This window comes from Eriocheir sinensis, chromosome 7, assembly GCF_024679095.1.
Source record: "Eriocheir sinensis breed Jianghai 21 chromosome 7, ASM2467909v1, whole genome shotgun sequence".
Taxonomy (NCBI): Eukaryota; Metazoa; Arthropoda; class Malacostraca; order Decapoda; family Varunidae; genus Eriocheir; species Eriocheir sinensis.
The window spans coordinates 23,495,217-23,510,216 of record NC_066515.1 but is presented as its reverse complement, the minus strand read 5'-3'; the positions used below and the strand labels follow the sequence as shown (position 1 = coordinate 23,510,216).

The 15,000-nt window shown below is 43.2% G+C and overlaps 1 long non-coding RNA gene across 1 annotated transcript in view; it reads left to right on the top strand.

Moving 5' to 3' along the window:
* The window catches only part of LOC126994953 (uncharacterized), a 77,971-nt gene that overhangs the window by 18,145 nt on the left and 44,826 nt on the right, over positions 1-15,000 (top strand). Inside the window, exon 2 of the long non-coding RNA XR_007749755.1 lies at positions 1,546-1,716. This is a non-coding gene — a long non-coding RNA (uncharacterized LOC126994953). The remainder of the gene's footprint in view (positions 1-1,545; positions 1,717-15,000) is intronic.

Below are 15,000 nucleotides of genomic sequence, written 5' to 3'. Positions count from 1 at the left end.
CCCCCTTCACCCCCCTTTTCCCCCCCCTTTCCCCCTTCTCCGGTCACCCCGAAACCCTTCTTCCTCACCCTTACTTCGTCTCCTCTTAGCTTCCCTGTCTTTCATTCTTTTCTCCCTCTTATATTTCTGACTAATGCTTTTTTCTCCCTTTTACTCTCTCTTTTTTTTGGCTTCTACTTTATTTAACTTTATTCCTCTTATCCTTCTTTCTTTTTATTATCTTTTACCTCTTTTGTTTTGGTTCTTTTCTCAGATTTTTTGCTTCATATTTTAAGTAATTCCAATTCTTTCACGCATTGTCTTCTGTCTTTTTTATTTCCCTTTATTCAATCTCTTATTTCCCTTTCTTCCAGCGCCCTTTCCTCAGTTTCCACTCTTTTGCATCCACCCCCACTCCTTCCCTCTCATTCCCCAAGCATCCCTCTCACACATAATCTCTCGTCTTCATCCCACTCCCTCCCTCTCTCTCATCCCTCTCTCTGTTACTTTCATTTCCCCTTCCCAATGTTTTCATACGTTAACTTTTCTTCCCACCTCCTTCCCTTTCATTCCCCAAGCTTCCCTCTCACACATAATCTCTCGTCTTCCTCTCACTCCCTCCCTCTCATCCCTCTCACGTAATAATCATAGTCGCCGCGCCTCCTGGGAATCATTAATTAATCCATCCCGACCCTTACTCCTATTCTTGTTCTGTCCCTTTCTCCTTTGTTGCCCGCTTTGCTATTTAATCTTCCTCCTATCCTCTCCCTTTTTCTCTCTTTTTATCTTTCTTTTATTTTTTTCACTGTGTTTATAGATATATATTTTTTACTCTTTCCTCTCTCTGCATTCGTGTTATGTCTAAAACTTCTCTATTTCCATTTTCTCTTTTCCTTATTTTATCCTCCCTCTTCTCTATCTCCTCTTTTATTCCTCACCCCTGCTAGCTTCTATTTGTTTAACTCTCTTTCTTCCTCTTTTCTTTCACATTTCTCCTTCTTTGGTTTGGTTCTTTCTCGCCCCCTTCATTTATTGCTCCTCTCTAACCTCTCCTCTCTTCAACTTTTCACTTTCTCTTATTTTAATTTTTGGTCAACTCTTCCATCTTTCTTTCTATTCTATTCCTTTCTCTTCCCCCTCGAATTTTTCCCATCATTTCTCCCTACATCTCACCTCACACCACTCTACTCTCCATTCCCCACCCTTTCGCCTTTCCTCTAACCCTCTCTGCCCCACTCTTCCGTTTCTTCCCACTCTTTCCATCTTTCCTCTCTACATTTCAACTCACACCACTCATTCTATCCCTTCCCCACCTTCTCCTTCTCATTAGTCGTCCTCACCTAACTCATTCCTTCAACCCTCTCTCATTCCTTCCATCTACTGTCCCTGTATTTCATCGGTCACCTTTTTCCTATCCTCTCTCTACCTTTCCCCTCTCCTCTTCCCTTCCTATTTCCCCTCTCACTTTTCCCATCTTCATTTACCTCACACCACTCTGCATCCTTTCCCCACCTTGCCTCCTCTACACACCACTCATCTCTCTCTCCCCTCTCTCTCTCCCTTCAGCCCGTCGCACCTGCCGCCAGCCCACAGCATCAGCCTCACGCGTGTTGTGCCCCACCAAGAGTCTTAACCAAGGAGGATCAGTTTAGGGAAGTTTTGTGCGCTAGACTTTCCTTCCCTTCCCTTCCTGTTCCCTGGCCCGAGTGATGTACAGCTTCCTGGTTCATGGGTTTGGTGAGTGTTTTTTGCTTATTTTTGAGTTATGTTTTAAGTTTTTGTAGATTTTTGAGGTCTTGTGTTTTTTTAGATGTTTATGAAGTGTATTATTTTTGGTTCTTTTATTTTTCTTAAGTTATGTATTGAAATTTTGTGGTCTTTATTTCTTTTTCTCCTTCACTTCTTTTCTCCTCCTCCTCCTCCTCCTCCTCCTCCTCCTCCTCCTCCTCCTCCTCTTGCTCCAAAGCGCTTCGTCAAGTCCATTGCTTTCTAATTAGCCATAAATGTTGATGGAAGTTGGGAAGACAAACATTAAGGCCAGGAAGTTGCGGGAGGAAGTTATTATTATTATTATTATTATTATTATTATTATTATTATTATTATTATTATTATTATTATTATTATTATTATTATTATTATTATTATTATTATTATTATTATTATTATTATTATTATTATTATTATTATTATTATTATTATTATTATTATTATTATTATTATTATTGGAGGGAGGAGGGTAGAGAGAGAGAGAGAGAGAGAGAGAGAGCAAAACAGGACCCAAGCTAAACAGGGAAACCAATTTATCGAGAAGCAAATGAGAGAGAAAAAAAATAAAACAAGGAAGCATCGTTTGTCTCTCTGATCAGCGCGACGATCAGGTGTTTTGGGCCTCACCTGGCGCTCCTAATCCCCCCAGGTGTTACGCTAACGGCTAACAATGCGCCTAAATCCCTATTATTATATTCCAATTTAACTTAATCTCATTAGTGAAGTCTGGGATAAGGTTTTTCACTTTTCCGTCCCTCTCATTCTGGTCGTTCAATTTCTGTGTCTGTCTCTGTCTCTGTGTCTCTCTCTCTTGCTCTCTCTCTCTCTCTCTCTCTCTCATAGGCATAGGGTGACACGAGCAAAAGGAGCCGTCTTCCATAAGGGCACTTATTTAAAAGCTAGCCCAATAGTCTGTTCTTTTATATTAATCTCTCTCTCTCTCTCTCTCTCTCTCTCTCTCTCTCTCTCTCTCTCTCTCTCTCTCTCTCTCTCTCTCTCTCTCTCTCTCTCTCTCTCTCTCTCTCTCTCTCAAATTATAGGAGAGATGGTATAGTTTTGGTGACAGGTGAAGAGGTAGAGAAAGAGAGAATGGAACTTTCCCCCCAAATCGAGTTCTCATTCACTGGAACAAACTCTCTGTAGTAATCGTTAAACTGGTAGAAGGATTGAATGGTTAAAAAATCGAATAGGGAGTCACTTCGCAGCTAAAGAACTAAATTGAATGATCCCGTACACAACGTTAACCTGAGAGCCTTAAGCAGTTTCCTATGCCTGTGAAAAACCTGGAAAAGTGAACGGGTTAAATCCCAGGATGTTAAACTAAGCTAAATTTATGTTGCCTGCTTATCCGTGTTTCCGTGTATCGTCCTCCTCCGAAAGCGTTAAATCCCTGGATGTTAAATTAAGCTAAATTTCTGTTGCCTGCTTATCCGTGTTTTCGTGTATTGCCCTCCTCCGAAAGTGTTAAATCCTTGGATGTTAAATTAAGCTAAATTTCTGTTGCCTGCTTATCCGTGTTTTCGTGTATTGCCCTCCTCCGAAAGTGTTAAATCCTTGGATGTTAAATTAAGCTAAATTTCTGTTGCCTGCTGATCCGTGTTTCCGTGTATCGTCCTCCTCCGAACGTGTTAAATCCCAGGATGTTGAACTAAGCTAAATTTCTGTTGCCTGCTGATCCGTGTTTCCGTGTATCGTCCTCCTCCGAAAGCGTTAAATCCCAGGATGTTGAACTAAGCTAAATTTCTGTTGCCTGCTGATCCGTGTTTCCGTGTATCGTCCTCCTCCGAAAGTGTTAAATCCCAGGATGTTAAACTAAGCTAAATTTCTGTTGCCTGCTGATCCGTGTTTCCGTGTATCGTCCTCCTCCGAACGTGTTAAATCCCAGGATGTTAAACTAAGCTAAATTTCTGTTGCCTGCTGATCCGTGTTTCCGTGTATCGTCCTCCTCCGAACGGGTTAAATCCCTGGATGTTAAACTAAGCTAAATTTCTGTTGCCTGCTGATCCGTGTTTCCGTGTATCGCCCTCCTCCTCTCTTGCCCTTCACCTGGCGACCTAATTGTTGCTACTCACCTTTCCGCCGCGCGTCTTTTAGGTGTGGCCGCCCCGCCCCGCACCGCCCCGCCCCGCCCCGCCCTGCCCCGCCAGGCCCCGTCCTCCACCCAAAACCCGTTCCCTCCTTCCGCCTCCTCCCAATCCACTCTCTCTCCTCGTCCCCGCTTACTCGCTTCTCTCTTCCCTCCTCCTCCTCCTCCTCCTCCAGTCACGCTCTCCACGACTCCCGTCCTCCTTTCCTCTGCCTTCCTTCCTTCCCGCTGCTCTCTGCTTCTTCCCGCCCCGCCCCGCCCCGCCCTTCGCTTCGCATCGCATCTCTGTCGTTCCTCCTTTTCTCTTCTTTCTTCGTCTGTCTCTCCTCTCTCTTACGTAACGTTTATCCTTTTATTTATCTTCTCCTTTTAGTCTTTATTATATTCTCCTTGTCTTCCTTCTCTGTTCCTACGCTCCTTTTCTTCGTCATCTGCTCCTCCTCTTCTTCCTCTTTTTTTCTCAACTTCTGTCTTCTTATCTTCTTCTGTACGTTCCTCTCCTCTTATTATATTCCTCCTCTCCCTCCTCCTCCTCTCTCTTCTCTCTTACTACGCTTCTCTTCATCCTCCTCCTCCTTTTCTCCACTTCTCTCTACTTATCTTCCTCCTGCACGTTCCCTCTCTCTCTCTCTTCCTCTTTTCCTCCACCTCCTCTCTCACCTCCACCTCCACCACCACCACCACCCTGTTCGTCCTTGCCTCCACCAGATGTCTCTCCTCCACCACCTGACTCTCACCTGTTCCCCCTTCCCCCCAGGGCCCCCCCCTCACCTGAGTCTTCATTTTCACCTGTGTAAATCTTGTACCTTGTGATCCCGACATCCAGAGACTCCATCAAAGGTCTTAGTTTGCAGAAGTCTCCCGTTTTATTTTTTTATTTTATTTTTCTCCCTTACCTGTCTCAATCGTGCACCTGTTCTACCTGTATGCTTATTATTCGTATCTTTTTATCATCCACTAGACTCGTTATTTCCTTATTTCTTTTCTTTCACCTTTTTTTCCCTCTCTTACTTTCTCCTCGGCTTGTTTTAAGAATTTACCTCTATATTTTTTCATTTTTTTTATATATTTCCGTTTTTATATAATGCAGTGTTTCTCTTCTTAAGTGTTTCCCGTATCAATTTTTTTATCTGTTTCATTTGTGTATCTATCATTATTTTTGCACGATTTGTGATTTTTGACGTTCTGCAAGTCGTTTTTTTCGTTTTCTATTGACATAACGTGTCATGCAACTGAGTCTCTTCAAGTGCTATCCATATCTTCTCTTTCTGTTTCATTACGTATATCTGTCAACATTTTTTAACTATCTCGCTTCCCAAGTTTTATCTATCTAATACTTACCATACACCTGTGTCTCCTACCTACTTTTCGTGGTACCTTTACGTCCATTCACTCTATTGTAAGGTGCAGGTGACAGGTGAAGGGGAGTGATATGCTGTAAAATACCAACATCCTGCAACCTACACAATACTGGGGAAGAGGACAAGAGACAGTGATTTGGGCTTGTGTCTAGTGTGTGTGTGTGTGTGTGTGTGTGTGTGTGTGTGTGTGTGTGTGTGTGTGTGTGTGTGTGTGTGTGTTTTAGTGTCACATTTGTAATTCTTTCCTCTTCTCTGTTTCTTTTTTTTCTTCTCTTTCTACATCTTATATTTTGTTCTCTCTCTTTCTCTTTATCTCCTTCCTGATTTTTTTTTAATGCTTGAATATTGACAGACTCCTTATTTCCTTATTTCTTTTCTTTCACCTTTTCTTTTTTCTCCTTCCCTCTCTCTCTCTTCTGCTTCTGATATTTTAGTATTTTTCCAATGTCTTCACTATCTCATATTTCGTTTTCTCTTTCATTCTCTAATTTTTTCTCACTATTTTTCGCTCACTTTTTTTAAAATTTCTTCCAATTTCTTCATTCATTTTTTCTCTTTCCTGATCTCCATTTTTCTTTTGCATTCTCCTGTCCTTTTCTTCTCCTTTTCCCTTCCTTCGGCACGTGTCCTTCCCTACTTTGCCTTACTTTAATTTTCTCCCTTTTCCTTTTTCCTTCCTGCCTTCGTTCTTTTTCCTACACGTAACCTTCACAATTTTCCCTCATTTTCCTTTCTTTTCCTCCATCCTTTCTCCTGGACGTGACTTTCCTCTACTTTCTCTCACTTTTCCTTTCTTTTCCTCTATCCTTTTTCCTGGACGTGACCTTCTCCTACTTTCTCTCATTACCTTTCTTTTCCTCCTTCCTTTTTCCTGGACGTGACCTTGCCCTACTTTCTCTCACTTTTCCTTTCTTTTCCTCCATTCTTTTTCCTGGATGTGACCCTCCAACTACTTTCTCTCACTTTCCATTTCTTTTCCCCCTTTCCCTGTTGCTTCCCCCTCCTCCTCCCCCTCCCCCCCACCCTCCCCCTTTAACACCTGTCCTCCCCCGCCCAGGTATTCGCCTCACCTGCACCAATAATCAATACGTGGTTTACTCAGAACTAAAAAAGAGAAAAACATTAATTGCACCTTTTTTTTTTAGAGGAAGTTATCTCCGGTCCCTCCACCTTTTGCCTCCACCCTTTCCTCCACCCCTCCATTTCTCTCCCTCTCGACTCCTCCATCTTCAATTTTCCACCTTCCTCCACTCACTGATCCTCCTCCTCCACATTATGCCTTGAAGTCTAGTCCTTTCCTCCCTCTCCTCCCTCCCCTCCACTCTTCTCTCCCTCCTTTCCTCCCTCCACCCCTGTCTCTCTTCCTCCACCTGTTATACCTCCTCCCTCTCCTTCTCCTTGTTGGCTCCTTCCCTCCACTCTCTTCTTGCCTCTTTCTCTCCCTTCACTTCTCTCCATTTGCCTCCTACCCTTCCTCCACCTCTATCTCTATCTCTTTTCTTCTTCTTCTTTCCTCCACTTGTTATGCTTTCTTCCCTCCATTCTCTCCTCTCTCTCTCTCTCTCTCTCTCTCTCTCTCTCTCTCTCTCTCTCTCTCTCTCTCTCTCTCTCTCTCTCTCTCTCTCTCTCTCTCTCTCTCTCTCTCTCTCTCTCTCTCTCTCTCTCTCTCTCTCTCTCTCTCTCTTCTCTTTTCTGCTCTCTCTTTACTTCTGTTTCCTTCCTTCTCTTTTAATTTCCCTCCCTCTCAGTCCCTCATTCCCTCCCTCCACTCCTCCTCTCATTGTTTCCCTCCCTCCTCCATTTCTCTGTCTCTCTCCATGACTCTCCCATACCCCTCTCCTCTATCAATGCTCTTTACCTTCTTTCCATCTCTCCTTCCCTCCCTCCCTCTCTCCCTTCCTCCTTCCCTTCCTGTCCTTCCCTTAACATAGTAACCTGGCCTTTCAGTCTCTCGTTCTTCTGTTTTTTTTCCTGATCCTTCATTGGCCCTGCACTTTACTTTTTTTCTCTCCCTCCATTTTCGTGCTTTCTCTTACTGAACAGCCTCCTCTCCTCCTCCTCCTCCTCCTCCTTCTCTTCCTTTCTCTTCTCTCCTTCCCCTCTCTCGTTCTTCGCTGTCGTATTTTTTTTACTTTGTTCACTATTTTGCTTTTTCTTGTCCTATTTCCTTCTTCTTTCCTGTCCTTCCTACCTTCATTAAATCATTCAGGCATTCCTTCATTCCTTTATTCTCTCTCTCTCTCTCTCTCTCTCTCTCTCTCTCTCTCTCTCTCTCTCTCTCTCTCTCTCTCTCTCTCTCTCTCTCTCTCTCTCTCTCTCTCTCTCTCTCTCTCTCTCTCTCTCTCTCTCTCTCTCTCTCTCTCTCTCTCTCATAATCCTCCACTTCTTTCCTCTCTTCCTTGACTGTCCACTTTCTTCCTTGACCTCTCACGGGATGGAGGGAGGAAAGGTCATAGGTCAGGTCAGGTCACGGTCATGCCCTCCTTCTGTCCTTCATCTTCCTCTTTAGTGCCCCTTCTGTGCCCCGTTCCGTTTTCTATCGATTCCAAATGGCCCCTTTTTTCAACCTATCCGTTCTCTCTTTCCATCTCAAATACGTCTTTTTTTACCCGATGCAATCTCTCCTCATTCCTAATAGGCCCTACTCTCTTTTCCTTAGCTCTTTAAACCCTCTTTTCTTCCCTTTCTGTGCCCTTTCCTACCCCTTAGTCATTGTGCCCTCTTCTTTTCTGCTTCCAACCACGCCCTTGAACCCTCTCTCAAATACCCTTCCTCTCACGCCTCTTCCCAGCCTTAAACTTCCAATACCCAATCTTTTAACTTTCCAAATGCTCATCTTACCTCTTCTTTTTCTTTCCTTTTCTACCTCTTAGCCATGATACCCTTTTTTCTGCTTCCAAACTCACCCTTGAACCCTCACCCAAATACCCTTTTCGCCCCGCCGCTCCCCAATACCCCTTTCCACCCCGTTCTTTCTCACCATTAAAGTCCCAGTGCTCCGTCTTTGGCTCGGTCCCTATTAGCTGTTTTTGCCCCGCGTGGTCCTGACCCAACCGATGCCGCCCCGCTGCCTAGGAACGAATTACCGCCGTTAAACGAGGCACAGGCGTGACTGACGTGACTTTTGGGTCTTATGGGAAAGGTCACGGAAAACAAGGCTGTTCTATCGTTTGGAGTATTAAAATCTTGATGTATAGGAGTTATTTAAGAATGAGGAACTGTAAGAGGAAGACTGGGAAGATAACGACCATTAATTTTTGTAAGGGAAAGGCTACGAAAACAATCTTAGAGGAAAGGGAGTGTTATCCTATTGTTTGGAGTATTAAAATCTTGATGTATAGGAGTTATTTAAGAATGAGGAACTGTAAGAGGCAGACTAGGAAGATGACGACCATTTTCTTGTAAGGGAAAGGCTACGAAAACAATCTTAGAGGAAAGGGAGTGTTGTTCTATCGTTTGGAGTATTAAAATCTTGATGTATAGGAGTTATTTAAGAATGAGGAACTGTAAGAGGAAGACTGGGAAGATAACGACCATTAATTTTTGTAAGGGAAAGGCTACGAAAACAATCTTAGAGGAAAGGGAGTGTTGTTCTATCGTTTGGAGTATTAAAATCTTGATGTATAGGAGTTATTTAAGAAAGAGGACATGTAGGAGGTAGACTGGGAAGATAACGACCATTAATTTTTGTAAAGGAAAGGCTACGAAAACAATCTTAGAGGAAAGGGAGTGTTGTTCTATCGTTTGGAGTATTAAAATCTTGATGTATAGGAGTTATTTAAGAAAGAGGACATGTAGGAGGTAGACTGGGAAGATGACAACCATTAATTTTTGTAAAGGAAAGGCTACGAAAACAATCATAGAGGAAAGGGAGTGTTATCCTATCGTTTGGAGTATTAAAATCTTGATGTATAGGAGTTATTTAAGAATGAGGACATATAAGAGGAAGACTGGAAGATGACAATGAGGTTTTCTTTATGGGAATTGCTATAAAAAATACTCTGAAATAAAATGATGTGGTTCTGTGGCGTTTTGAATAGTTGAATCGATTTTTAAGAGTTACAGAAAGAAGAGGAGTGGACGAGAGAGACTGTGACGATGACGACGAGGTTTTTCTATGCGGGAAATGCTAGAAAACACCTTAAATGAAACGGAAGTCATGTTTTGGCTTTGCACTAGACGGAGGCAAAGACAAAATTGACTTAACTTCTACTTGATAATCCAGAAAACAGCGCCTATAAGAAATACCTGTGGCTTCGTTAGGGACACCGCTACTTCGATGTTTTTAGCTCAACGAAGACACAAGAACGAGAGATGAAAAGTACGCCTCTAGTCTCCTTTAACTTCTACTTGATAATACAGGAAATAACGCCTATAAGAAATACCTGTGGCTTCGTTAGGGACACCGCCACTTCGATGTTTTTAGCTCAACGAAGACACAAGAACGAGAGATGAAAAGTACGCCTCTAGTCTCCTTTAACTTCTACATTATAATACAGGAAATAACGCCAATAAGAAATACCTGTGGCTTTTTTAGGGACACCGCTACTTCGATGATTTTAGCTCAACGAAGACACAAGAACGAGAGATGAAAAAGTACGCCTCTAGTCTCCTTTAACTTCTACGTGATAATACAGAACATAACGCCCATAAGAGATACCTGTGGCTTCTTTAAGGACACCGCTACTTCGATGTTTTTAGCTCAACGAAGACACAAGAACGAGAGATGAAAAGTACGCCTCTAGTCTCCTTTAACTTCTACGTTATAATACAGAATACAACGCCAATAAGAAATACCTGTGGCTTCGTTAGGGACACCGCTACTTCGATGTTTTCAGGTCAACGAAGACACAAGAACGAGAGATGAAAAGTACGCCTCTAGTCTCCTTTAACTTCTACTTGATAATACAGGAAACAAGGCCAATAAGAAATACCTGTGGCTTCTTCAAGGACACCGCTACTTCGATGTTTTTAGCTCAACGAAGACACAAGAACGAGAGATGAAAAAGTACGCCTCCAGTCTCCTTGTTTTCGCAGAAGAGGCCCCACAAAAGTCCTCAAAGGGAGAGGGAGATTAAGCAAAGCAGAGCGGAAGGCTGGGGTGGAGTATTGATCTCAAAGTGATTCGGTTCTTCTCCCTTAAAAACTCGGGGCGTTCGACAAAAGGGAGATTAAGAGGAGGCAGTGCGCACAAATCTCTCCCTCGACGTTTACGAGTCCAAAAACGACGTGGCTTGAGAGACCAAGACGAGGAAGGAGGTGAGGAGGAATGAGATTACGTGGAATGAGGCGAGAAAGAATGAGGTGACAGGAAAAAGGAGGACGAGACGAATGCGATGGAAGAGGAAGAAGAAGAGGAGGGGAAAGGCAAGTGGAAATGAAGTAACGAGAAATGAAGGAGAATGAAACTGAGAGAAGTGAAACGAAGGGATAAAGTTTAATGACTTGACGGGAAGAAAGAGGAAATACGAAGAAGAGGAAGAGGAATAGAACGAATAAAAAGAGCGAAACGGAAATGAAATAGAGAGGAGTGAAACGAAGGGAGAAAGTTTAACGAGTTGACGGGAAGAGAAAGGAGATACGGAGAAGAGGAAAGAGGAAAATCGAGCGAATAGAAAGAGGGAAAAAGGAATGAAATAGAGAGAAGTGAAACGAAGGGGGGAATATAAGAAAAGAGGAGAGGAGTAAAAGGAGGAGACGGGAACTTACGGAAAAAATAATGAGGCTGAAAATAATGAATGAGAGAAGAGTGAGGCGAGGAGGAGTGAGTTCAAGAGGAAAGAGTAGAAGAGAAATAAAGGAAAGGGAGCCAAGGGAAGGAAAATAAGGAAAATGGAAGAGAAGGGAGAAGTTAAATTAAGAGGAAGAAAGTTATGAAAATAGAAAAGATAGGAAAGACGAATTAATAGAAGAACAATATAACAAGAAGGGAAGGAGAAGAGAAGTTAAGAAAAAGATAAATAATTGGAATACGATGAGAAGTTTGCTTAAGAGGAAAGAGAAGTTACAAAAAGAGAAAAAAAGAAGAGGTAAAAACGAAAGAAAAATAAGACAAATAAAAAAAAGCTGAAGATTAAAGAGAAATTAGATAGAAATAGAAAATGAAGTAAAGCTGAATAAGTAGAAAAGAAAAATGAGACGAAGAAAGGAGGAGAAAATAAGTTAGAGGAAATAAAGAAGAAGGGAAGAAGTATAAACGCAAGAACAAAAAGACAAGTTGAAAAGAAGTTAGCGTAGGAGGAAAGGGAAGAAAAGAAGTTAGAGAAAAATAGGAAATAAAGGAAGAGGAACTAAACAAAGTGTATGAGGCTGAAGGTAAGAACGAAGGGCGTGAAGAATGAGGGGACGGCTGATTCAGGGAGAGGCATTGAGGGAGGGAGAGAGTGAGGGCCTTCCAGGTGGACTAAGAGAGTGAAAGTAAGAGTGAGTGAGTGAGTGAGAGAGAGAATTAAAACGAGGAAGTGAGATAAATGAGACTACTTAGACAGGCGATATTAATTCTCTCAAACATGAATAAAAGAAGAGAGAGAGAGAGAGAGAGAGAGAGAGAGAGAGAGAGAGAGAGAGAGAGAGAGAGAGAGAGAGAGAGAGAGAGAGAGAGAGACTCATTGACAAATTGACCAAGAAACGACATGACTTAGAGGAGATGAGAGACAGATTATCAAAAAAAGAAGCGAAGGAAGGAAGGAGGAAAAAAAAGGAAGAGAGAAAAAAAAAAGTGAATGAGGTCAAGGAAAAGAGAACAGGAAGTGCGCTGGTCAAAGAGGCAACCCCGGAATTAATACGAAAAATACTAAAGAGGAAAAAAAGACTCCTAAAAGCCTCTCTTGACCTCGCTGTGTGTCTTGTGTGAAGGAGTTAAATTGACCTTGAATGACCTGACCTGAACTAACCTTAATAATAATAATAACAACAATAACAATGATGATAATAATAACGATAACGATAATGATGACGAGTAATAATGAGATAGATAGATAAAAGTAGATAGATAGAGACGGAATAAAAATAGAGGAGGAAATAGATAAAAGAAAAAAGATTGAGATAGATAGATAGATAAATAGATAGATAGTTTTTTTTATAGATGTACTGGAGGAGGAGGAAGAAAAACGAGGGAGGAGGAAGAGGACACGGAGGGTGAAAGCTGGCGGAGGGGAGGAAATAGCAAGTGTAATGAGGGGTGGGAAGGTCAAAGGAGGGAGGAAAGGGGAAAAAAAGGAAAAAAAAAGGAAAAACGTGGGAGAGAGAGATAAAGAAAAGTTGGAACGTAGAAACAAAAAGAAAAGAAAGAAAGAAGAAAATAACTCAAGAGAAGAAATAAATGAGTGAATGAATGAGTGAATGAATGAATAAGGCGATGAGTAAATAATGATAAAAAGAGAGAACGTGTGTGTGTGTGTGTGTGAGAGAGAGAGAGAAACAAAATAACAAGGCCAACTTAAACCAACAACAAAAGCGTTTCTCACACACACATTTGTTGATAAACGAATTCAATCTCTCTCTCTCTCTCTCTCTCTCTCTCTCTCTCTCTCTCTCTCTCTCTCTCTCTCTCTCTCTCTCTCTCTCTCTCTCTCTCTCTAACATTATTTCCCTCGCCGCGTCCGTCGGTCACGAAAGCGAAAAACACCACGATATCTCTCTTTCACGTCTCTCTAGTAAAGAATTTGCACCCCGCCCCGCCCCGCCCCGCCCCGCCCCGCCCTTACTTTCCTCACCTGCCTCCCCGTCTCTTTCCTCACCTCCTCCGTAACCTACTTTTTCCATTCCCGTCTCCTTTTTTTTCTTCTACATTTCCATTTCTTTGTTTCTCTTTCCTTTACCTTCTCCGCCTTTCAATATATTTTCTTCAATTTCCCTTCCTTTCTCTTTCTTTCCCTTCCCATCCCTTCCCTTTCCTTTCCTTTTCTTTTCTTTTCTTTCCTTCCCTTCCCTTCCCTTCCCTTCCCTTTCCTTCTCATCCCTTCCCTTCCCTTCACTTCCCTTCCTTCCCTTCCTTCATCCCTTCCTTGTTTCCTTTCTTAAGTTCCTTCCTTTCTCTCCTTCCCTTCCTCCCATTCCCTTCTCTTCCCTTCCCTTCCCGTCCTTCCCCTTCCTTCTCTTCTCTTCTCTCTCTCTCTCCCTCTCTCTCTCTCTCTCTCTCTCTCTCTCTCTCTCTCTCCTTCCTCTCTCTCCTCTCTCTCTCTCTCTCTCTCTCTCTCTCTCTCTCTCTCTCTCTCTCTCTCTCTCTCTCTCTCTCTCTCTCTCTCTCTCTCTCTCTCTCTCTCTCTCTCTCTCTCTCTCGCTCTCGCTGGGAAAACAATCCGTTCCTCTCCGTAATTCCTCCTTTTCATCATTTTCACTTCGCACGTCAGGATTTTCATTCCCACGCGCAATGTGAAACCATCAACGGGAATGCCTTGCCCGCCCATCCCTCCTGCGCCCGCACCCTCCACCACGCCCCTGCCATGCCTCCTCCTTCTTCTTCCCCTTCCTAACCATGCCCATTTCACCTCAAAACCCTTCCTCTCACCTCACCACGCCCCATCATTTCACTATTTCACATTTCCTCTTGCCATGCCCCCTCCTTCCCCTCCCCCTTCTTCTTCCCCTTCCTAACCACGCCCATTTCCCATCAAGACCCTTCCTTTACCTCACCTCACCTTCTCCCCATCATCTCTTCCCCACGCCTATTTAACCTTTCCTTTTGCCTTGTCTTCCCCATTTCTTCACCTTCCTCTTCAGCGACGTCCACCCCGCGCCACGCCCATTTCCCTTCGCGTCTTCCATTTTTCGCATCTCCTGTCTTTGTTTTTCCTTTTTTTTTGCTTTTTCTGTACCATTTAGCTCATCATCTCCCTCCTCTCCACCATGCCCCTTCCTTTTCCCTCTTCCTCTCTATATTTCTCCTCTTTCTTTCATTTTTTGCCCTATTACGCTCATCATCTACCTTCTTCTTCTCTACCACCTCTGTTTCCCTCTTCCTTTTTCCTTGTTTCCCTCTTTATTTGTCCTCTTTATTTCCTTTTCTATTTCATTACGCTCATCATCTACCTTCTTCTCTCTACCACCTACATTTCCCTCTTCCTTTTTCCTTCTTCCACTCTTTATTTATCCTCTTTATCTCTTTTTCTGTTCCATTACGCCTATCACCATTCTTCACTACGCCCATCTCCCCCTTCTTCCCTTCTTTCTCTCCTCTCGCTCTCTTTTCTTCCTTACGAATCTCACTATCCTTCCAGGCCACGCCCACCTTTCTTCCTCTGCTCCTTCCCTCCCTTTCTTTCCCCCCCTCCCTCCTTACCTCCTTTCCCCTTTCCCCTTCTTTCTCTCCTCTCGCTCTCTTCCCTTTTCTTCCTTACGAATCTCACTTTCCTTCAAGGCCACGCCCACCTTCTTCCTCTGCTCCTTCCCTCCCCTTCCCTCCTCCCCTCCCTCCTTACCTCATTTCCTCCTTGCCTCACTTCCCCTTCACCACACAGCTTTATCTCACCACGCCCACCGCCCCTCACCACGCCCTCCTGCCCGCCTTGCCTCCCTCACCTTTCCTCCTTCCCTCCTTCCCTCACCTATTGATCAGGGACAAAGTTTACTCAAGATGTTGCACCGCTCAAAGTCGCACAAGTTAATGTTGGTCGTAAGGAACTACAGGAATGTTTAATGCTGCGACGGGGGAGTGTTTAGGGGAAGGAAGAATGGTGGAAAGCTAGAAATGGGAAAGTATGTGGATGATAAGAAAGTGGATAACTGAAATGGAGTGCATAAGTGGTTGTTTCGTTGTGGATGATCAGAATAATCAGAATAATCAGAATAATCAGAATAATCAGAAT